The 24,599-nt window shown below is 38.4% G+C and overlaps 1 protein-coding gene and 1 pseudogene across 2 annotated transcripts in view; one reads left to right on the forward strand and one right to left on the reverse strand.

Annotated features, from left to right (window-relative positions):
• The window catches only part of MCUB (mitochondrial calcium uniporter dominant negative subunit beta), a 90,060-nt gene that overhangs the window by 14,198 nt on the left and 51,263 nt on the right, over positions 1–24,599 (forward strand). The gene's annotated exons all lie outside the window — the stretch shown is intronic.
• LOC150019433 (small nucleolar RNA SNORA40) lies at positions 12,145–12,281 on the reverse strand (annotated as a pseudogene).

Raw genomic sequence — 24,599 nt, forward strand, 5'->3', positions numbered from 1 at the left:
GTAGAAGGGGATGAGAAGTGAGTATATTAATAAAGACAATCATGAAGTCATGGTTACTGTGCATGAAGCTTGAATAACAAGAGCTGGTACAATGGAAACACAAGAGGAAGAATGTAAACATATTTCAAGATTTCAGCAGAACAGGGTATAACGATGGGGCCACAGTGCTTGGCAGATATGAAAGTAGGAAGAGAATGGGAAGGCTGAGACTAAGATAATGAGTTGCTGTTCAAAGACAGAAGGAGAATCAGAATCTACTGGTGAGTTCTAACTACTATGGGACAAGTGACATGGTGGGTGTAAAGGCAAAGACTTGGGGAAGGAATGTTTGAGGGGCAGTGCCCTAGCACAAGCATTTAGTTCGGTAGGTTTATTAATCTTTGGAATTACCATTAAACCAAGGTACGAGCTGTCTTTCATGTGATCCCAGCATTAGAAGTATATACATAATGTATTTATTATGTATATGTTTTTCCTCCCTTTTCCTTTCCCAAACCTTTTATTTTTTTTAAAAAATTTCTGTTATTTCTGTTGGTTAGAGTAAACCAGGTTTCTGAAACAAAACACCCAATAATTAAACTTCTATGTTCTTTAAAGCCAGTTTTTTCTTGCTCGGAAGGTATTCTGAGATGAACTTTTCAGGTCAGAAATAACTCTGCTTTACACAGTCATTCAGGGGCCTAAGATATATATATATATATATATATATATATTTAGGCTTGCCGGGTATTATGGGCTAGGCCTGGAAGTGTCACATAGCACGTGCTAAAGTTCCATTGACTATTTCATTGAATCTGTCAGATAGCCACACTTACTACAAGGGGGCTAAGAGATGTTGTCCTAGTTGGGAGCCACATTCCAGACAAAACTTGATTTCTATAGAAGAGGGGAGAATGGATTTTTAGTGGACTTCAGCTGTTTCTGCCTCAGTCACTTTGGCCAGAAAACAGGACAGATCTGTCTTTTTGTGGGCACTTAATTTCCAAGGCTCCATTGAGCTTCATTTATATGTGTTCCATACCAACAGATATTGGGAAACAAGGGAACTTCATTTCTTTCTGGAAAACTTAAAAAGAAAATGGTGAAAGTGTGGCATTTTTAATTTGAGCTGGAATTGGAACATTTGACACCTTGTTGGGCTCATTATGGGCTGCCCTCTGGGCTGTAACTTAATAGGAAAGGGTGTAGTCTCGCTTGTACACTCTAAGCTATGGAAGAGAGAGAAATACATTCTAATGCTTCAAATTCTATTTTATGCAACTTTATGCAATGACACCCGATAAGGAGGAAAAGAAATATTATTTAAAAAAGATGCTGATGATAGGGTTTTAGGAGAGGACTTCCTAGAGGAATTGTAGTGATTAACAGATAAAGGAGCAAAGTAGACGTTAAAAAAGTATCATACATATCTAGTATATGAATTTAGTGGCATTTTGTAGGCTAGCTTGCTCTAAATATGGTCTTAAAAGGAAATCTCAAATTGATATTTAGGGTGCTTAACAAATGCTAACTGTGTTTTAGGAAAGATGTGCCTTAATCGTATCCTTTTGGTTTATACACAGGTTTTTAAATTATAATTTGTTAGGCTTGGATATCACTGTTGATCAGCCTTAAATGCATAACTTTGATTGACTTTGAGATATTAGAAATTTTTTCCTTTCTAATGCTTTTCATGTACTTCAGTATAATTATTGTTTTATATAATGAAATGATTAGATTACCATAAATATATTCCTTGAACTTGGATGCTATATGCAATTATCTATGAAACATAAATAAAACTTTAATAAAAGAGTAGTAATATATAAAATATGCATACAGTCATACCTCGGTACTCATTGGCTTAACTCATCAAACCTTGTACTCGTCACATTTTGACAAGAAAAAAATGTTGCAGCCCTTGGAGCTTGCTCGGGACTTGTCCCACTTGCTAGAACTTGTATGAGTCACGCTGCTGCCCTGCAAGAGAAAATGCTTCATCATATGGTATTTGTTGGTTTCAACACTCGTCACGAGTTCTGGAACAAATTAATGATGAGTACTGAGGTACCACTGTAATAGGAAATATATATAACTGGAAATATATAATATTATCACTAATATGAGTGTATTATGATATTAGAAACTGTGCCTGTGGATGGCCTGGCAAGGTCAAAGCAAGTAAGATCACGCTAGGTCCTGTGGAACTGTCTTTTTCTGGAGGCTTATTATGCTCATTCTGTACTGTAGCCGATCAGCCTGGCCTTGGCAAGCTTCTGTCACCATTGATGTAAGAGCAGTAAAAGAAAATCAATTGAGCAGTGCTACAGAAAGAGTTTCTCTCTCTCTCTCTTTTTTAATCCTCACCTAAGAATATGTTTATTGATTTGAGAAAGAGAGAGAGAAAAAGAAACAGAAACATCGATCAATTGCCTTCTGTAGGTGCCCTGACCAGGTATTGCACCTGAAACCCAGGTATGTGTCCTGACTGGGAATCAGACCCACAACCTTCTGGTGCATCGGACAACCCTCCAGCCAACTTAGCCACCCAGCCAGGGCAAAAGCTTTTCATAATGAAGAAAAAAGCAGGATGAGTAAATCCTAGCTTGAAAGTTAGTTGTGTGCAAAGAATCTAGCAGTTTCTGTTGATCCACAAGCCACCACCTATGAACGCTGAATTTCCAGAACACCAGTGTGGCTCCTGACTGACTGAGGGAGGTGTGGCATCCTGATCACAGCCCGTGACAGTCCCATTACCTGCATCAGGGTTGTTCTGTTTGTTACTGGGGAAGTACTTGAGAAGGAACTCTGACAAGCTAGTGGTGGGGGAGGTGCATCCAGAAGGCAATTAAGATGTTGAGTATTTATATTGGCGATGATTAAAGTGACAGGATATATTTTTAAAGCAATTCTTTTTTTTTATTTATTGATTTTAGAGAGAGAGAGGAAGGGAGCGAGAGAAAGAGAGAGAAAGATTGTTGTTCCACTTCTTTATGAATTCATTAGTTAATTCTTGTATGTGCCCTGACTGGAGGTCCAACTCATAACCTTGGTGTACTGGGATGTTTCTCTAACTAACTAAACTACTTGGCCAGGGCAATGGCAGGATATTTTTTAATCTGGTGAAAAGAAAGCAATGGAGAAGCAAAATAATTGTTTTTGAATATCCGAGAAGCTATTATGTAAAAGAAAGTTGTCATTCTGTGTTGCTTTAGATCAAGGATGTCACTCCTAAGAGTGGACAGAATTGAGCTCTATTTAAGAAACTATTTGTATATATTCTGGCCGTTCACCAATGGATAGACTACTACTAAAAATACAGGACTCTCAAGTTACTAGAACTCAGGCAGAGGCTACAGAAGCACTGGGGAAGCCTCCCGCGCTGCAGGGGCTTGCTCAGTGAACACACCAGAACACACCAGAACACTCCTTCAGTGTCTCTTTAGTGCCAACCAGAAAAGGAAAAATATTCAAAGAGCCCAGATCTGTTTTCACAGAGAAGTCAAGAAGGGTGAATTTGGCGCTTACAGGCAGTAAATTGATAACCATCGCAGGAAGGCTGAGGCAGCACCTGTGCATTACTTGCAAATGGTGGCTGCGCTCATAAGCATGGCCAACCTGGACAGGCCATGGTGGGATGGGAGACACAGGCCACACCGTGGCTGGGGCGCTGATGGAGGAGTGGTAATTTTGTTACAGTGCTATAGTCTAGACCAGAAATCAGGGAAACAACACTTGAATGTTCCAGGAGCAGAGAATCCAACCCAAGGGGGAAGGAGCTAAGTCAGAGAGATCTGGAAAAAAAAAAAAAAAAAGACATGAGACTTACATGCGGAAGTTAGAATGAATAGATAGGAAGATAACGGGATGGATTACTGAGAAGCCAAGAAGTGGGCTGAAGTAGGGTTGCAGGGACCTTGGTCAGGCCCAGATCAAAAGTGGGAGGTCAGCTGGGGTGACCTAAGGCTCCTTTCATCACTTAATGTTCTGTGAGGGCTCTTAGGTACACAGTCTTTAATCTGTCACCGAGTCAGACACTGCTGAAGTGTGGAGATGGGTGAACTCAGATTAGCTAGCTAAAAACTAGTCAACTGCTATACATCCCTTTCTGCCCACTTCTTACTGTCTGCCTCCCCCACTTAGAAAAAGTTTTGAATTATTTATAACATAACTACTTAAATAGGATGTATTGTGTTGTAATATTATTTATGTGATGTTATTCTTTCTATAAAGGTTTGGGTTTAGAACGTTTGCTGTGAGGCTTTGTCTGGAAGTGGCATAGGCATGCTATGTATAACTCTCGTTCATTTGAGCTTAAGCACATGTTCGCCACGTATGATATTCACTTTATAATGACTCCAGGCCGTTTCATTTGTTTATTCTGTTTAGTGGGAGTGCACCATCATTTATTTAGTGAAGTCTGACTTTGTGCCAGTGACTAAGCATTGTAATCAACAGTTGTTATGCTTACAATTAATGTGAAAATATCAAAGTGTAACCTCCCTTGGACAAGAATTATATTACTTTAATGGGTCTTAAAGACTGCTTTAGGATGAATATTTATAATATTTATAGTTATCCTGCTTATTTAAAACTATTAGACATTAGAAAAAGGTCTTTCATAGGCACAAGAGTGGCCATTACAACTATTACTATTATATTTCCACAGAGTAATATTCTTGGTTTTAAAACTTTAGAAAACACCTTTGTGGTCTCTGTTAGTCATCTTGCTTTTTTTTGATAACTTATCTACTCTCAAACACATGGTTCCAGCAAAATTGGCTATTTTAATGAGACATGACCTTCATCAGCTGTCCACCTGACCTAGGAATTTGGAATTGAGTTCAGGATTGCCATCTCTCTTGGCTGTTCTTTTGAATAGTGGGGTTGTGTACTTGGAGCTGTTCAGTAATTATCATTTTCTACCATGTGGATCAGGAAGCAATGCCAGTCATGTACAGTGAAAAAGCAGAAGAAAACTAACATGTCGAGAAAGGAGAAATGAAACACAAATCAAGAGGACTTCCCACCCTCCACACCACACTTCATTCCCTAGTTCTAGCCCATTCCTGAGGCTTCATTAATTCTTCCATTTAGGCTCCATGAGAGACACTCCTATCCGAGTAAATTCTGATTCTTGTTTAAACTAAGTCAAATAGCAGTTTGTTCCTTTCATCCATATAACAGATATATGCGAAGATCATTCAAACTCATAAGAAAAACACTAAGATCTTGGCAGAAAGATGGGCAAACAATATAAACAATTCTCAGAAAAGGAAATTAAAAATGCCTAATAAACACATGAAAAATAGTATCACTGATAGTCAAAGATATGCAAAAACAACAGTGCAATAGATATCACTATCATTTTTTAACCTATCAAATTTACAAAGAAAAATGAAGATAATAAATATTCAAAACATAAAGCATGTCATGATGTGAGAGCTCTTGTGGACTGCTAGTGAGAGTGAAAGTGATTATATAATTCAGAGTCCTAACAGGAAACAGACGGGTTACTCAGATGAGAGGAGAGTTTATATATAAAGGAGTGTTCACAGAGGCACGGGTGCAGGGGAACCACAGGGATGGTGCAGGAACACCGGGCTCAGTTGGGGTTAGGGTGGGTGGGGGGATAATGGGCCACCTTGAGGGGAGGGCCCAGCCAGATAGTCACTCAGAAATCATTTCCTATCGTTCCTTTAAACATTCACATTCATTAAAACTAAAATTGCAGAATTCTCACTCAGTCTTACTGATTCAGGTTAAGACTTCAGGTACTATATTAAATAATTTATAATGAAGAAGCTAATTTTTTAAAAATCAAACCTCTCAGTATTATTTTCCTTTTTATATCAGCAGCTATTGAAGTCTGCCCTCCTTTTGTTTAATATACATAATGATAGCTAATAATACAGACATAGCATGCTGGACACCGACTTCAGCTCTTCCCATGAGTTCTGTCACTCAGTGTCTGTAATAAGGAAAAACTCAGTTTTCCACGTTCATATGTTGAGAAATACCCAGTACTTCCCTACTGTTTCTTCACTGTGGTCTTCTTTACTACTACTTACACTCACTTCTGATACTACTGGTCACTAGATGTGTGGTTTTTTCCCCCACAGACACAATTAAGTCTCCACTGCCAGCTGGGTGTCCAGTTCCGACACTAACCAGAGACAGCATCAGATCTCACAGGTTAAGGGCTAAGTCCCGCAAGACTGCCGGCCACCACCCCCTACACATACACTTCAGATGCCTGTTGCAATCCCAGGTTATCACACGTGCTTCTGAACAACTGGCTATAGATCAAAGATTTCAAGGACACCCACCTCAAGTTTGATTCATTTGCTAGAGCCACTCATAGAACTCAGGAAAACAGCTACTTATATATTTACCAGTTTATTAAAGTATATGATAAAGGATACAAATGAGCAGCCAGTTGAAGAGAGACATTGAGAAGGTCCCAAGCACAGGAGTTTCTGACCCCATGAAGTTCAGTGTGTCAGCCTCCTGGTGTGCATGTGTTCACCAGCCTGGAAGCTCTCTGAACCCCGTACTTCTGGGATTTTTTAGAGGCTTCCCTTCACCTAGGTACAATCAGTTATTAACTCAAGTTTTCTTCCACTTTACCCTCTCTGGGGGATGGGGAAAGGTAGGACTGAAAATTCTAAGCTTCTAACCATGGCTTGGTCTTTCTGGTGACCAGCCCCCACCCAGGAGGCCCCCAGAGTTACCTCATTAGAACAAGAGATGCTCCTGGTGCTCTTATCACTTAGGAAATGATAAGGGTTTTAGGTGCTCTGTGCAGCAACCAGAGGCAGAGACATTTTATATAGACATTTTATATATATGTGCATATATATATATATATATATATATATATATTTTTTTTTTTTTTTCCCCTGTTATCTTACAGCCTCCTCACTGACGCCCAGGGAGATAGGTGCCCACATTACCCATTTACTGATCAGCTGATGAAGCAGCAAAGGCTCAAACCAGGCCTATCGCCTCTAAGGCCTGCACTCCCAACAGCTCTGCTTTATGGTTGATGTGTCTTCTTTCTTACTTTGGGGGGGGGGGGGGGATATATATATAAATATATATATATATATATAAAACAATATCTTTTCAGGCTTTGATTATGCTGATTCAGTTGAAAAAGAGCTTTGAGCACACTTGATTGTTTCAGTCATTAAAATGAATACTTAAATTCTGTAAGAGCTATGAAATTAAATTTTAAAGTGTACCACAAAGATGACCTAGCCATACTAGTTTCATGTGGAAACTTGTTTATGATGTTAAAGTATAGTTTCCTAAAACCTTTTTGAAACATTTCCAAATAAATAAATGGCTGAATAAAGGGCCAAATAAACTGCCTTATTTCTTTTCCTTCAAAAGATGCAATGGACTTTCAAAGAGGAAATTAAGTTAATTAACATCAATTAATTGAAGGAGACTTTAATTCTTTGCAGAGTCAGTGATTTCAGATAATCCCAAAATATTGGGCAAGGAACTTCAAAAGACAATTTGGGCCAGCATCATATTTTGGAGGAAGGTTATAGCAAAATTGTAGTCAAACTAGTGCATGGCTTCCCCCACCACCCAAAGAAAATAGTCCCGTGTCTTAAATTTTTAAGCTATTCTTTTATACTTAAAATAATCCATTTTAAAAGAAATTTGAATTTCAAGATGGTTGTTGTATCAAAATTTGATAACTCACTAAGAATAATTTATTACCTAAAAGTTTAAAAAGTACTTTGTATACACTTGAACTCATGTAGTTTCTGTACAGCCTTGTCATGTGGCTATTACTTACAAATGGGAACACTGAGGCCCAGGAAGGTTAAATAAATTATTTACAAAGTTAATGGTAGAACCAGGACTTAAATCCTGGTCTTTTGCTGATGCATCCCATACTTTCAGTTAGCTGCACTAACCCAGTCTTGTCTCTCTTTGGAGCGCAAAAATAATAAACTAGATTTGGGCAAACCCATGATTAATCCTAAAAAGGAAATTTTCTTAATTTTGGAGTGGAGAAAGTGAACAAGTATTATATTATATAGCAAAGAGAAAGCAGCTGGATGTTTGAGGGTACCCTGATTTTCATATCCCAGTTTCCCTCCACTTGCACATCTTAACTGCTTCCCAATGGCATCCCACCTCCAACATTTTTAACAGCTCTGTTCCCTTTCATACATTTTAGTTTTTGTTAGTAGAGTGCCAATTAACACTTGATTCCACTGGGTTTATTGTCATTGATTGTATTACACAGAGCCTTGATTTTCCCCATGATTTGTACTTATTAATTTTGTGGACCCTGAGAAAGAAGATACCTACCAAGAAGGGCCCCTGGCAGCTAACTGGGCTCATATTTAAAAACCAGGGTTTAGCAGCCATTTCCTCACAAGCCTCTCACGCAAACTACACTTCAGGGAGAAGCCTACACTGAACTGCTTGCCTGCACTGTGTTTCTGCCAACTGAGCCAGTCCTTATAAAGAAGTTCCTGAAATCCTATTTCAACAAATAGGACCGAGGCTTCCCCATCCAATTAAAGCTGCACAGCTACATCTCCATCAGCTTCTTCACTGACCAATCAAAATGGCTCCATTCTGACCAATCAGGACAGTGCCTTTTAGACCAGTCAAACTGTGAGGATTTGGAGTCTTCATTTGCATGAGGACAAACCAATCAGGGACCAAGAGTGGAAGCTTCTGTCTGTTTAAGTCAGCTCTCTTCTATCTCTGAGAGCCCGCTTTCTTTCCACTAAAGACTATGTCTCCCTGGCTGGAACTGCAACACTGAAGAAGCAGAGTGGAGCAGACCAGGACAGGGCAAACCAGACCAAAACAGAGCTGTCCAGCAGGAGAGGGGCCTAACCCCAAGGCTGACTCCCCCAGAGCCACCTCGTAGTCATGCTGTGCCACAGCTATGCTGCTTCATAATTGAGTTGTAACACTATTGAGCTGTTCCACAGCCATGCTGGTCTCACAGCCATGCTACATCACAGCTGAGCTGTTTGCACTGAAAGAAGTTTCCATCTTCACCACACGAGATTGGGGATTCCTGTTGTTGTTGACTTAACACCGACAACCATTGGTTGACAGTTTGATTAGATTAGACATTCTCTGAGGTCAAGGACTATGTGTGACACTTTTGTACTTTGAAATACATAGTTCTGGATTAGAAACATAAAGTAAGTGGTTGATTGAGTTCTACTTTTCCTCCATAAGCATATTTTAGTTGTTGGGTCTCTGATTAAACCTTGCATTTAAGGCAAAGCAGGATCATCATGTAGAGTTTTGCAAGCTTTGTACATTCAAGGATGCTACATCTAAGAGGTGGCATTTATACTGTAGACATTATGGATAGGTAAATTTATGACGAATGTATCTAAGGACAGGGAGCTGACTTTTAAATTTCTCAGAGGCAACAATGATCAGTGCAAAATTCCAGATCATAGCCACATAGAAGAGATTTATGTGTTATATTCGATTTTAAACTTATTTGGAAATTGTCAGAATAAAATAATAAAGACTGACTGAAATTGGCAGATCAGAGAAGAAATAATGAACCAAATCCCAATAAAGACACATCAACTTTTAAAAAATTACTTTTACAACAGCTTGAAACAAAAGTTCATGGGAAAAGAGAGTATTCTCTTTAAAGATATAGTTCTAGATTTTAATAAGAAACGGTGATTAAGTGACTAATTTATAAAGTTATGTTTTGAGTGTTGCATAATTAGAGATCGTACTCAAGTTTTCTATGAAATGAGCACATATAAAAATAATAGATATAAGCCTATGCTAGAAATTTTGTAAGTGAATTAAATTCAGAAGTATTTCCTTTTTCAGATGTTATAAGTAGTAATTCTGCTTTTTAAAAAATTGTACTGAAAAAATTATCCCAGTATAAATGAAAATTTGTTATCTATTTCAGTTTATAGATTAGAAATAATTAAAGAAAAATCCTAAGTGGTTAATGGCTGTAATATGATCTAATATGTGAAAACTTGTAAAGAGTTACGAAGAGTCCCCCGAGGGGACAGATCTAAAAAGTTCACTTGTTCGTCATTGAAGGAGTTGGTTTTTAAAAACTAGTTTAGCAGTAACCTTCACCTAACAGTTGTAGAAGCCAAATCACAATTTTGTGATGGCCCCTTCCCCTTAATCTCTCAACTGTAGGGCAGGGTGGCATTGTGGCTGAACTGGCAAGAATACATTTTTAAAAATGTATCATTTATTTCTCATCTTTAAATATATTCTTGCTAAGGGATGATGCATCAAAGTGAGGGTGAACTTTTGCAGCCAACAGACCTGTTTCTCATTTTTGCTGTAGTCTTACAAACTGTCAGGTAACTCGTTCTGTTTACTTGAACAGCAGCCAACAGGTTGCTGTGGACTGCGATGAGAGGGGGCTCGGTGTTAGAGTCACTGAGCTCAGATGTGTTTTACTCTGTCAGCTAAATGGACATTTCTCTGTTTTCTGTTGAGCTTTTCATATTTGCACTCTGATGCTAAAATTATCAGCTTTTAGCAAAGTTTGATATTGGAAATGGCCAAGTGAAAGAAAATCTGTTTTTACCCCCATCTCCCCAAATTGAAGATTCCATCTGCTATTTTTACCCCCTACGAAGGGTTACATTTCTTATTTCAGTTCTAACAAATTTCTCTCCTGAGAAAACGAAGCCTTTCTGCTAGGTAATAAGTGCAAAGTAAGTCATCCTGACCTATTTTCCTGTTACACCTATCAGAGAAGACAGGGCCAAGTTTTATGCCTCACTATGTAGCTTTGCAAAGCCCATGCCACCAATTTCCTGGCTTCTATTTTTTTAACACCTGTTTTAAATTGTGTCGTTTTTGGTAACTCCATATTTCTGTGGAAATTGAAAGGGATATAAAGAATGCTTGATAAATAAATCTATAATGTCAGTGCAATAACATTTTTCATGGAACCTGATAAACTAATTTTGAAGTTTATTTGGATGGAATAGTCAAAATTTTGAAAAAGAACAATAAGGGACTTGTCCTAATTAAGACACTGTAGTATTGAGTCAGGAACATATAAATAGATCAAGGAATAGAAGAATGAGTAGAGAAATAGACTATATGTTGATGGGAATTTAGTATATTATGAAAGTGGCATTTCAGACCAGTAAGAAAGGGGTAGGTTATTTGGTCAATGATTTGGGATGATTGTTAACCATTTGGAAAAATAAAGAAGTGTGAGTTTATACTTCATACATTCACAAAAATTAATTTCATGTGACTTAAAGAACTCAATATGAAAAACTTTGTAAGTACTAGAAAAAAGAATATTCTAGTCTTGAATAAGAGATATCACAAAAGTATTGATGTTTCATATTGAACTAATTATACCAAAGTCATCAAAGTTTTAAAAAGATTTGTGCAATTATTAGTATATTACTAAAACTCTTAATAAACATAATTTGTAATGGTTGCATAGTATTCCATAAGGCAGTGGTACCATTGTTTACATAACAATTTTCAGTTACATTTCAGGTTCTCACATAAAATTCCTTAAATCCTTGGGTGGACTTATGTTTTCTAAAAGATGATACTCTGAACTGGTTTGGAATTATCTAGGAAAAACATTAAATTATTCCCTCTTGATTTAGATAATTTTCTTTCTTGGAATTTCACATTTGATAATCTGATTATTTTAAGAAATGCCCTTTTACATTTGTTCTTTTTAAAAAGTGACATTTTTGAAGTTGCATTCTGACACTGCACTTTAAAAAAATATATATGTTATTGGTTATGCTTTTACATTTGTCCTAACTTTTTCCCCTTTGTTCCTCTCTGCCCGGTACCTCCCTTCCCTCCAGCAATGCCCCCACCTTAGTTCAAGTCCATGGGTCATGCATATAAGTTCTTTGGCTTCTCCATTTCCTATAATATTCTTAATGTCCCCCTGTTTATTTTGTACCTACCAGTTATGCTTCTTGATCCCTGAACCTTTTCCCCTTTCTCCCCTTGCCCCCTCCCCACTGACAACCCTCCATATGATCTCCATATTTGTGGTTCTGTTTTTGTTTTAGTTGTTTGCTTAGTTTCTTTTTTGAGATTCATTTGTTGATAGTTATGAGTTTGTTGTCATTCTGTTCATAATTATTTTGTGTGTGTGTGTGTGTGTGTGTGTATCATGTTCCTTCTTATATGTATCAAAACTCATATTGAACAATGAGTTCTGGGTTGCAAAAGAGGATTTATTTTTCGCACCTATGTGTAGTCTTTGCCCACAAATTGTTCATAGTTTTGATCTTTTCTTCTTAAATGTGTCCTTTTAACATTTCATGTAATAATGGCTTCATGATGATGAACTCCTTTAGCTTTACCTTGTCTAGGAAGCACTTTATCTGCCCTTTCATTCTAAATCATAGCTTTGCTGGATAGAGTAATGTTGGTTTTAGGCCCTTGCTTTTCATCACTTTGAATGCTTCTTGCCAGTCCCTTCTTGCCTGAAAAGGTTCTTTTGAGAAATCAGCTGATAGTCTTATAGCGACCCCCTTGTAGGTAACTCTCTTCTTTTCTCTTGCTGCTTTTAAGATTCTGTCTTTATCTTTAACCTGTGGCATTTTAATTATGATGTGTCTTGGTATGGTCCTTTTTGGGTCTAGCTTGTTTGGGACTCTCTGTGCTTCCTGGACTTGTATGTCTATTTCCTTCACCAAATTAGGGAAGTTTTCCTTCATTATTTTTTCACATAAGTTTTCAATTTCTTGCCCTTCCTTTTCTGGCACCCCTATGGTTGGAATATTGGTATGTGTAAAGTTGTCCCAGAGGTTCCTAAGCCTCTCCTTGTTTTTTGAATTACTGTTTCTTCATTCTGTACTGGTTGACTATTTACATCTTCCTTATGTTTCAAATTATTGATTTGATCCCTGGCTTCCTTCCCTTCACCATTGGTTTCATGTGGGTTTTTCTTCATTTCATTTAGAATAGCCTTCACTTCTTCCCTTATGCGTTTACTATACTTAATCATGCCTGTCAAGTCTGTGAGCATCATTATCACCCGTATTTTGAACTCTGCATCTGTTAGGTTGGCTATCTCCTCATTACTTAGTTCTCCCTTTGGAGCCTTTATATGCTCCCTCTTTTGGGCCATACTTCTCTGTCTCCTCAACTTGACAGCCCCCTTTGTTTGCCTCTGTGACTTAGGTAGAGCTGTTATGTTGTAAGGGGCAGAGCCTTAGGTATTAGTCAGTATGATGCTGTATGTGGGGGAGGGGTCTGAGAAGGAACAATGCTCAGCACTTGCCCCTTTTCCTATCACTTTACCCGCTTCCCATATGCGACTGGAACCTCTCCAGCTGTTCCCTGGTTGTGGTTCCCAGAGTGCGTGAGTCTGCAGACATTCTAGGACCATGGGGGCCTCTAAACAGACTCTCATGAGAGACAGGCAGTTTCTTCCACCATCCCAACCCCCACTTGTTTTCATAACCAGAAGCAATGAGGCTTTATTTTCCCATTGCTGGAACCATAAGCTGTGCTGTCAGGCTTGGGACTGGGATCACTCCCCACGTGTCCCTTGGCTTTTATAATCTGTGACTGTTCTTTCTGCTGGCTGGCTACAGCCACCAAGCTGCCACCCTGTGTCCTCTCCTCCCCAGCTCTGACCGCTTTTCCTATCTGGATGAATATTGCTTCTTTATATCTTTGTTTGTTGGACTTCCACGCAGTTTGATTTTCTGGTGGTTCTGGTTGTTCTTTCTTTTGAGGTAGATGTAATCATTCTTATGGTTCTGGAAGGAGGCAAAGTGTGTCTATAGAACACTGCTCTTTTAAAGTTGGGTGGTTTTCTAAATTATTATTAATTTATTTCCTCTCCAGTTTTACTTGTGACTATGGTGGTAAACCATCAGGAATCTAACAAGATATAAACAACTGAGAATTAAAATATTTTCAGATTTAAGTAGTAGAATCTTGTTTTCAAGGGCTATGTTTAGATCAAACCCAAAATATAAAACAGATAGAACGGACACTTGCAGAAAAGGCACTCGGGTCCAGACTCTGATCTTCCCCTCTGGCTGTCCTCTCCAGCTTTGTGGGGGCACTTCTACAGGTTTCTTGGAAAATGCTTTGAAAACATTGATTAATAGTAGTAACAATGCTTGAGTGAAAAAGCAGAAAGGTGCCACTGCACTAGAGAGAATAGACCTAGTGAGGTTTCCAGACTTTAGGTGGTAATCTTCTTTAAAGTGAATAAATTGTGTTTTTGAAGTTACTTTTGTGTGCATAAACATTATAGCATTCTTTTAATAGTCCTCCAAATGACAGCTACTGATGCCCTCATGAATTTATTTTCAAGGTGCAGACTAAAGTGTAAGGTTTTTACCTACCTTTTTGCTTCAAAGTGAAGGCTGTGTCTGCCCAACAAGTTCCTTCTCCTGTGAATAAGTAGTTTGATGTCGTTCAGGGAGAACATGTCAGAAGGTGGGGCAGAGCTGGTTTAATGCCTTATCTATTCACTGGCATTTATCTTCCCTCTAGGAACAACTTTTCAAGGGAGTCTATCTGCAGAAGAACACTTGGTTCACTCTAATCCAGGAAGTTCTTGGAGCTTCAGTAAGTGCTTTCCCTCTGCTCTCAGATAGGAATCCTGAGCTGGTTGCCTCGGCTTTCCCTCCCCAACCCCCCACTTGCTTTAGTTTAAAGTAGTAGAGAAAGCTCTTAGGTTTAGTTATCTTGGGCAGAGTTCTACAAATAACCTTTATTTTAGTCAGGTGTTGCATGTTTTAAAAATTCTTGTGCACATTAGTGTGCCATGGCACACCAGTTGAAAATTGCTGGTATATTGCATTGTGTGCTCACCACTCAAAGCCAAATCATCTTCTGTCACCGTATATTTGGCCCACTTTACCCTTTACTACCTCCGTATCCCCCTTCCCTCTGTTAACAGCCACTGAGTCTATGAGTTTCAGTTTTATGTCCCACATATGTGTGAGATCATATGGTTCTTAGCATTTTGTAACTGACTTATTTCACTTAGCATAACATTCTCAAGGTTCATCCCTATTGTCACAAATGTCAGTATTTCATCTTTTCTTGGCTGAGTAGTATTCCATTGTATGTATGCACCATATCTTCTTTATCTAGTCATCTATCAAAGGACACTTTGGTTGCTCCATGTCTTGGCCACCATGAATAATACTGCAGTGAACATAGGGGTGTATATATCTTTGTGAATAAATGTTTTCAAATTTAATTGCATTTTGGGGATAGATACCCAAAAGAGGGGTTGCTGGGTCATATGGTGACTCTATTCTCAAAATTTTGAGTAACTGCCATACTCTTTTCCATAGTGGCTATAGCAGTTTGCATTCATCCAGCAGTGAATGAGGGTTTCTTTTTCTCTACAACCTATCCAATGCTTGTTATTACTTGTCTTGTTGATAACAGCCATTCTGATATGTGTGAGGTGGTATCTCATTATAGTTTTGATTTGTATTTCCCTAAGAATTAGTAAAGTTGAACATCTTTTCATAGATCTGTTAGCCATTTGTATCTCTTCTTGGGAGAAGTGTCTGTTTAGGTCCTCTGCCCATTTTTTAATTGGATTGCTTGTTTGGTGTTGAGTTGTATGAATTCTTTATATATTTTAAATATTAACCCCTTCTCAGAGCTGTTGTTTGCAAATATCTTCTCCCACTCATTTGGTTGCCTTTTTGTTTTGTCAGCAGTTTCTTTTGCTGTGCAGAAGCTATTTAGTTTGCTATAGTCCCATTCATTTATCTTTGCCTTTATTTCCTTTGCCTTTGGGGTCAAGTTCATAAAATCATCTTTAGGACCAAGGTTCATAAGATTAGTGCCTATGTTTCCTTCTATACAATTTATTGTTTCAGATCTTATATTTAGCTCTTTAATCCATTTTGAATTAATTTTTGTACATGGGGACAAACTATAGTCTAGTTTCATTCTTTTGCATGTGACTTTCTACTTTTCCCAGCCATATTTATTAAAAAGGCTTTCTTTCTTTCATTGTTTTTTTTTTATTTTTTTTGGGGGGGGCTGCTTTGTCAAAAATTATTTGCCCATATACATGTAGTTTTATTTCTGGGCTCTCAATTCTGTTCCATTAGTTAAAATGTCCATATTACCCAAAGCAGTATACAGATTTAATGCAATCCCCATCAAAATTCCAATGATATTATTTAAAGAAATACAGTAGAACAAAAAATTTATCAGAGTTGTATGGAACCATAAAAGATTTCAAATAGTCAAAGCAATCCTGAGAAAAAAGAAAGAAGCTGGAGGTATCATACTACCTAACTTCAAATTATATGCTATAGGGCAATGGTAATCAAAACAGCATGGTATTGGCAGAAAAATAGACACAGACCAATGGAAGTATTTCATGATCAGTAAAGTGCTTGCAGCTTTGTTGCTCTATAATTGGTTTCCTTTTCACTTTTGTTTGCTTGTAGTTTAAGTCCTTTCTAATCCAGTTTTAAATAGTTTGATTAGAACCAAGAAAACTACATCTGGTGTAGTTTCCATCTTATCTAGCTGTTTTATTGGATTTAAAAATTGAGCTTCTTCTTTTTTACTGGGAAGGCCAAATAAAAAGATTAAAGAAAAAATCAACTGAGTTTTTAAAATTTAGTATTTATTTTTATTGGGTTAGTATGTACATACATTTTTAATCAATAGCTGTAAAAATTGCTATGAAAAGCAGGCTTCAGTCACTTCCAAAGCAAGCACTACTCTTTTAGCTGATACATTTTGTTTACCTTCATGGCTCTGAATGATTTACTTATATTGCTATCACTCGGTATTTCAGTTTTAGCATTTTGTGTTGATCTCTATGAAAGATGAGTAGTTAGCTCTCTTCATTCCTGCCCCATACTTGTCTCCTCCCCATTCTCTCTATAAAGTTAGTCTTAGCTCAGTATACAGGGTTTACCTTTCTGTGAACACAGGGATGCTAGAAAACTATGATTACTTCTTTTCTGTGTAAGATTTATCTGGCTTGAAGTTAAAAATTGTTGGTGTATGTACAAGTGTGTGTCCAGATGCTTGCACTTTGTTTTCTTTGTACCACTCGGTAATTCAGTCTCCATCTTCCATTCAGTTGTATAAATCTCTTAGTGCATTGAAACTCATTACAAATCCTTTCAGTTGCATCACCTTGAGGAAGTCTTTTCTGGGGCCGCTGCCTGCCCTATCTGCTGCACAGCTAGCATCTTGTGATCTTTCTCCTGTTGGATCCTGATACCTGGAGAGCTTTCTTGGTTTATTCACTCAGTTTGGTAGAACACCTCTTCCAATAGATTGTGGGGAAGTGTATTACATATACGAATGACGTGTTTTAAACATGTTGCATTGGGTAGTTTGGTTACATTGGCTGCAGATTGGACTCTAAATAGGAAAATATATTCCTTGCAATTTTGGAGCCATTTCTCTATTATATTTTAGCTTCCATTGTGAAGTCCAATGCCATTTTGATTCTTGGTCCTCGGTATGAAAACTTTTATTTTTAGTAAGTTTGGAAGTTTGTAGGACTTTTCCTTTGCCCTACAAAGAAATTTGGAGTTCATAAATTTCATAAAGATGTCTTTATCATGGTGGTGACTGCTTGATACAGTAGCTTTTAGCTCTGGGGATTTTGTGTTGTTTAATTGATTTTTTTCCACTCTTTTTTTCTGTGACTGAGCTTTTTAGAACTGCTATTTATTTAGATATTGGACCTTGATGATTGATCCTTTATTTTGCTGTTCTAATTTTTTCTCTCTCAATTAAAAATTATTTTTGTTGACTTTGAGAGAGAGAAAGAGAGAGAGAGAGGGAGAGAGAGATTGATGTGAGAGAGAAACATTGATAGCCACCGCCAGTACATGCCCAGACCAGGGTTGGAACTCACAATCCAGGCACATGCCCAAACTGGGAATCAAACCCACAGTCCTTTTGGTATATGGGACAGTGATTTAATTAAATAAGCTACCCAGCCAGGGCTCACAAATTCTTATTTTATTAACTGTGTTATAATCTCTTACTGTCATTATTTACTGTGATGCTAAATTTGTCCTAGATTTGGTGGGGTAGGGAGGAGCCCCTCCACTCTGACTTTTGCATTGTTTTGATGTCTTCTCTATTAGTCTTTGAGCACTTCCTTACTTTATGGCACAAGATATTTCAGGCTCATTTTGGTTTTTTTCCGCCTTAACCTTTGAATTTACTTTTTCTTCAAAAAGCCAAGATTTCTTTTAGTAGATAATAGTATTTATAAACCAAGATCTTGTGGCTAGGTGTGCTCCTTACTACCAACTGTAGCATTCTCAGATGACCAACCTAGTAAGAAGAAAAAAATACATACACACACACACACACACACACATATATATACAGGGTGGGACAAAACTAGGTTTACAGTTGTTTGTATGGAAGATAATACAATAATTAATAAATAATAATACAAAAATAAACTTTTGTGTACTCACAACTGTAAACCTACTTTTGTTCCACTCTATATATATTATTATTTTTGTATATTTTATAACACATTGATTATATTTTATATAACACATATGTCATGCATTCATATTTGATACCAACTATATTTCAATCCAACACTAAAGATTACATTTTAATAAGGAAACTGTGCATTATTTCAATACATTTAATCAATTGCTCAAGCCTAGGATACACAGAAAATAGTTTTACCATGTGGTCCAGCTTGGTATGTTTCACTGTGGGTTCCTCGGCAGTGTCGCAGCAGCTTACATGGGGTTGTGTTTGCATGAGATTCCTAAGCTTTCCAGGAGAACTGTGGGAGGCACTGTGGGCATATTGTCAGGTTACTAGCCACGGGCATTAAAGAGAGGGAGGGAAAGGCAGCCCCCTGACTAGTCCCTGAAGAGAATGCTTCAGGAAGACCACAGCTCAGCCTGAAGTGAGGGTGGAAGGGGCGCCCAGGAGGCAGGTGTCCCAGATTGGGACAAAGGACAGGTGGCTGGAGGAGGACTGCTACTGAAGTAAATATGAGAGTCTGCCAGAGTGAGTTTAATTCTCAGGAAAATTGGGTAAATTCTCTTTTAATTATGATCTGGGCCTTCGATTTTCCATATTGCCAGTGAGGCCTGATATAAAAGATTTGCTTGAGAACTTCAAATTGACACTTCTCTCATTGAATTCCTTTTACTTTTAAAATACATATATGCAGTTTTCTTTCTATAACCAAGTGGTTAATTTTATTTTGTTCTCTGAATTGGCATTAAAAGCAAGAATTGTGAAAGTATTTCAATAAATGAATATATATCCAGTTGTTCAGAATATAGTCAGTCAGCTCTTCTGTATCAGCCAAAAGTTGTGTCAGAATAAATAGGCTGGGCACTTATCATCTCTGAAGAATGCTTAAATTTTAACTTTTGGATGAAAAAGCATTGAATGTCCTTGACATTTAATATGTTTTCCACCAAAAAAAAAAAAAAAAAAAAGAAGAAGAAGAAGAAGAACTCAGCTATCACTTCATTTGGGGGAAAAATGTGAAAGTGGAGAAGGTTGAAGGTACTCTTAATGATGGATATTTAATCAATTTCTGTGGTCCAAGAACAGAATTGGAATTTGAAGCTTTACTTAAGTGCTGAGCTTTGCTTGGGATTGAATATTTAATCAGCTGAAACTTGTTTTACATAATTTCATTCAGAATCCCATCATCACCCCCAGCTTGGTTTGATCCTCTTCAGCCTCGTTGGCTCTATGTCTTATGTGATAGGAAAATCTTGGGAGTTATGGAAAACACCTGAACTATAGGGAACAACTTTGTGTATTTTACTCTTTTTCTCTGAAGTATTGTGAGCCCTGAAATATGTGTTTTTAGAATATCTAAGGTCTTATATGTTAGTAGTGTTGAGGGAATGCTGTCTAGAAGGGCCTTACAGGTGGCGCTACCTTAGCATGTTCTCCTCTAGAGAATCCTGGATGTAGGATTAAAAATCTTAACTTTGTCAGCTCACTGGGCTGGGCTGGCCCCAGGGAGACCTGAGCTGTTCTGGCCAAACTTATACCTCTTATTAAAACCATGTTAACATTAATTTACAGTTGGCAATGTATGTCATGCACGGAGCAGTGTTTTCCTGGCGTGGCGGTACCTTGTAGATGCACATTGGGCCAGGATTTAGGAATGTATTATCTAGGCTATGATGAACAGCCCATTTCCCCTATAGGAAATGCAGAGTTTTGGTGATTAAGTAGCAAAGTTGCTTTATTGTGATTTAAGGGATCTGGATTCTTGATCTAGTTCTGCCACTTGCCTGTGTCACCTTAGCAGTTCTTTCACTTTTGGGGGCCCTGGGACCCTCACCTGAAAAAGTAGGGATACAATTAGGTGACTTAGAGTCTGAGCCTTTGTACCTCCTGCAGCCTTTTCCTTTCCTCACTAGTGCTCAGAGGCTGTGATGAATCCCAGTCCTCATCCAGATGCCATGAGCCCACATTTTTCACTTTCTACATTTGTGCTATTGCAGTAAAACCGTAGTTTCATAGATTAAAAGCTATTTTAGAGATCATTCCAACACAGTCATCTATCTGATGCTTGGGGGAGCCCACACTGACTTAAAAGTGATTAGCTTTTTGGGGATGAAATATTGTGTTAAGTCCCTGGACATCCCTGGGTCCCTATCAGCTAGTGGTAGGAGCAGGTCTGAGAGGGGCTGAGACAAACCCCCATTCCTGATCTTAGCTTTGAGATCAAGATCTAGTTAGGATGGGCTGGAACTGAGAGTCCATGGCCCTTCTATAGGGGAACTTTGGGAGTTTTGAGACATGTTTTCATTGTACCTTTTAATCTCCTGATCCCATATGCATCTCTCACCTCTGAGGAGATTATTTTTCTGTAAGACTAAAACGTATTGAGGTCTCATTTGCTTCCTAGTGGATGTTCTCTTTCTAACTTGCTTGTTTGCTCTTATGTCTTCAGTTCTCTGCTATTTGTCAAGAACTATGAAGGGTTTGAGATGTTCTCCTACTTGTACAATTATATGCTTACAGGCATATGTTGGCAATATTGCGGATTTGGTTCCACAATCAAGTGAATTGTGATCTTTTTGCTGGTGGAGGGTCTTGCCTGCAATTTGTGTGTGGGGGGGGAATGCAACATCTGTGAAGCACAGAAAACAAAGCATGGTAAAATGAGATATGCCTGTGTGTGTAGATGAAAATTGTAGAAAGATACGGCATCTGGGTAAGGGAAAAGGGTACTTTATCGATAACAATGAGAGCAACAGTTGTAGTTCCATTGCAGCACTGTCCCCATAACTGGACCCACAAGCAATGCAAAGAGGTCTCATGGAATTTTTTTGTGCAGGTGTCAGGTTTTACCCCATAGACGAGAGACAGAGAATGATGTATTTTCTCCATTTGTATGCAGAAGAGAGTCAATTGCTCCCCTCTCCTCCTAAAGGAGGGAGAAAAGCCTTTGCTCCTTTGAGATAGGATGGAAAGGATCCTGGGCTCTTACTGTAACCTTTTGGAATGCAAGTGTGTCTTTCTTAGGCCAGATAAACATCCCTGTCTTCAAGTTTTATTGCTTAGGAGATGTCTCCAAGCTCTGGACTTCCGGAACTACCTAGGGAGGTAGCCATAGTTATGTGGAATGGCTCTTCAGCCTTCCCAGCTCTTTATGAACTTAGTGTAGAGGTCCAAGAGAAGGTTTCTCATCCCTTCCTGATCACACCAATAAGCTAGACAAATGGCTGTAGATCTAACCCTCAGGCATGTGAAGAGTAAAAGGCACCTAGGGGAATTGAAAGCAAACATTCTTCATCTTTATATCTGTGTCATGTATTTCCATGTCTCAGGAGGCCAGGGATTTTTACAGGAGCACTGAGAAATCCAGGGAAGTTTTAGTTCCCCATATCACCGAAGATGCTGACACCATTCTGACCTTATCTCTCACTTTTATTTATTTATTTTTTTAAAGCAGTGACTTAATAGAGAAGCAACAGGGGTAATGTAGTTGCTTATATATCTTGTGAGTGAGCATTTCTTGAAATTGAGGCTAAACCTCACTGTGATTCAACTGAAACTCACAGTCTAGGCATTTACTAATTTTTTTTCTCTGTTAAAAACCGGCTGATGGTTGGAAGGCTACTTCTTTTTATTGGTATTGCTCATGCTGGTGAAAACGAAGCAGATGGCAAACTGGGGCGTTTTAAATTCTGCTGCTAGCTAAAACTGTAAGAAAAAAAATAAAGCCCTGTGATTATGCTACATTGATCAAGTGATTAAAATGAAAAGGGTGCATTTTGTAACAGACTTTCTCCTGATCTCTTTGACTAGACTCATGATGTGAAATTTTTAGAATAGAATTACTATCCTTTAAAATAGACTGTTCATTAATTTTTTTTCTCATTAATTTTGTTGGCCTTGTGCTATTTAGTCTTTTATGGTTGCTGTAACAAAATACCATAAATTGAGTGGTTTAAACAACAGACATTTATTTCTCATAGTTCTGCATGCTGGGGAGTCCAAGATCACGGAGCTGGCAGATTTGGTTCCTGGTGTGAACCTGCTTCCTGGCTTTCAGAAAGCTGCCTTCTCTCCATATCCTCACATTGCAGGGAGAGAGAGAGCTCTGGTGTCTCTTCCTCTTCTCATTAGGGCACTAATCCCATTATGGGGCTCTACCATCATGACCTTCCAAAGGCCCCACCTCCTTATAGCATCACATTGGGGGGTCAAGGCTTCAATGTATGGACTGGAGGTGGGGCACAATCATTTAGTCTGTATAAGCGGAAGATTTGAGGCTGACTTCCAGTAAAAGATAGAAGGTTCAACAAATGTATATGGTTCTCTTCCTGAAACTCTTAAAACAAGAACACGGGAAGACAAAGAGAGATAAGCCCACAAGAATAGAGAAATTGGAAAAAGAGACACCAGCAACAAAATGTTGGAGTTAGGAAATAGGGACAAATAACCTGTCCACACAGTTTCCCAGGGTCAGGGATCCAGGCTGCTTCAGAACTTCTCCAGGCTGAAGTCATGGTTGTTGACTGGAGCTGTAGTTGTGTCTCAGGTTTCCAAGCTCACGTAGTGTTTTCTTTTTCTTAGCAGGAATCAGTTTCTCACTGGGGAATGGTCTTTGGACTTCATTTCTGCCTGGCTAATGGCTAGAGGAAGCCCTTGCCACGTGGGCTGCTTCTGACATGGCAGCTGGCTTCATCAGTGCGCACTAGCTGAGCGGCTGCAGAGCCAATCCAGCAGACAGAAGTTACAGTCTTTGGAACCTAACCATGGACGTGATATCCCATCACTTTTACCGTATTTCATTTATTGCAAACAAGTCACTGGGTCTTGTTCACAGGTTCTACAAGAGTAGAAATGCGAGGAACAGGATCACAGAGGGTCATCTTTTTTCTTTGTCATTGAAATATTGAGGTAATTGCAGAGTCACAGGTAGTTCGTAAGGAATAATACAGAGAGATCTGATGTACACTTTACCCATTTTCCCCTGAAGGTAATATTTTGCAAAACTAGTGTAATAGTATAACTGGAATGTTGATATTAACATTATATCAATGTTATATCAATGATGGATTATATCACGTCAGCCTAATTCATATGTACCATCTCTACTTGTAGTCATTTGTGTGGCTATATGTGTGTGTTTAGTTCTATATGAATTTGTACAATTTCATCACATGTAGGTTTGTATTTACCACCATAATCGAGGCTTCCTTGTGTTGGAGGACTGAATTTAAAGTCACATACAACAGTCCACTGCTGGTGCTCTGCCTCAAACTCACTTATGCCCAGTCTTTCTGCGTTCTGCTCCAATATGTTCTCAGCAGCACAGGAGCGAGGGAGTTTGCTGAGCCTGTGCACCAGGTGCAGCCAGGCAAGAAGGGCAGTGAAGGTAATGCACCTCCCCCTACTCCCAGGGGTGACTTTCAACCAGGCTGAATAAATGCTGTAGCCTCCTGTCTTTCAGATGGACAGCTCTGGACGATATTCTGAATGCTTCTGTCTAGAGTGGTGAACTCAGTAATCCTCTTAGATTAACTTTTCTTCCTTCCCTGTCTCATGCCTCCCATTCTCTCAGTCTGTAGAATCACCTCCAAAATAAATGACTGCACCCAGATCCTTGTCCTTGGCTATACTTTCTGAGAAACGCAAACTAAGACTGATGTAATAACTGACTTTTTTGGTTACTATGTTTCTTATTAAATTCAGACTCACTTTTACCTAAATAAATAGCAAGTGAAAAAATTGCCTGGTAACAAATTATTATTAGCAAAGATACAAATCCACTGAGTCAAAGTTAAGTAGGAACTGAAGCAGAAATAAAATGTCAAATGACCTGCCTGAGGGTGTGATTTCTCTAGTAAACACCATTAGTCTTTAAATAATTGCATTGTTTTAAAATGTACTTAAAATAATGGTATTTTTCCATGCACACTTTCTTGCTGATGACTTACATGCAGCAAAGAAAATTGCCAACTTAATAATAAGCTTCTAAAAGAACCCACTTATTACCCTCCCAAACTGATTTCAGATACACCAGCAATCCCAGTTGTTTTCAAATCCATTACTGAAAATTAGATCTTTTTCTGTGTTATGTTGTTCTTCCTGAAACTTTTATCAAAGCTTTTAGATTATCA

Source organism: Furipterus horrens, unplaced genomic scaffold (assembly GCF_987537825.1).
Source record: "Furipterus horrens unplaced genomic scaffold, mFurHor1.1.pri manual_scaffold_2, whole genome shotgun sequence".
NCBI lineage: Eukaryota > Metazoa > Chordata > Mammalia > Chiroptera > Furipteridae > Furipterus > Furipterus horrens.